Raw genomic sequence first — 721 nt, forward strand, 5'->3', positions numbered from 1 at the left:
ACTAAATTTTAAGTGAAGTGAGAATAGAAACCATTTAATTAAAATTGTTTTAATTAAATAAAACTTTAAAAATGTCAAACCTGAACGAAATCTTAATTGAGTAAACAAACTGTTCTCGGCGACGGAATAGGACATTTGATCTACCTTAAAGGATCTTCAATATTTAAATTGAAGTTAAATAAAAACTACTGATTTTTTCTCTAAATTATTGTGTTGTGTCTGTTATTTGAACCTCGACCAGTTCGCAGTTACCACTCAACGTCGGCAACGAATCCAGGATAAAACAGATCGAAATCTACAAGTCTTCAAATCGACAACAGCATTGGAGACGTAACAATTTTGACCACCGCAATAAAAGACGACCGCTTTCTCTAACGACTGCTAAGTGCGAGCACCGCGAGGGAAAGTTTATGCACGGCTATACGGGGTACAGATGGTCCTTGAAAATCCTCGTGCAGCAAGCACGACGGACGCAAGTGCGTGAACGCTCGTTTACCTCGCATGCGCGCCACCTGATTAAACCATTTGTTACGTCCAAACTCTAATATCGAATTTCTTCCGTTGATACTCTGCACTGATTTGTTGAGGCTTAGGTCCGTTACCTGTAGTTAAATAGTTAAAACCATTAGCCGCGAAATATAGGTCAGGTTTGAAATAAAATAATTCGCTCGTTACACAGATTTTAGCTTGTAAATTAAACTTGAATGTTTATTATAACTCG

Source organism: Belonocnema kinseyi, chromosome 8, assembly GCF_010883055.1.
Source record: "Belonocnema kinseyi isolate 2016_QV_RU_SX_M_011 chromosome 8, B_treatae_v1, whole genome shotgun sequence".
Classification (NCBI taxonomy): domain Eukaryota; kingdom Metazoa; phylum Arthropoda; class Insecta; order Hymenoptera; family Cynipidae; genus Belonocnema; species Belonocnema kinseyi.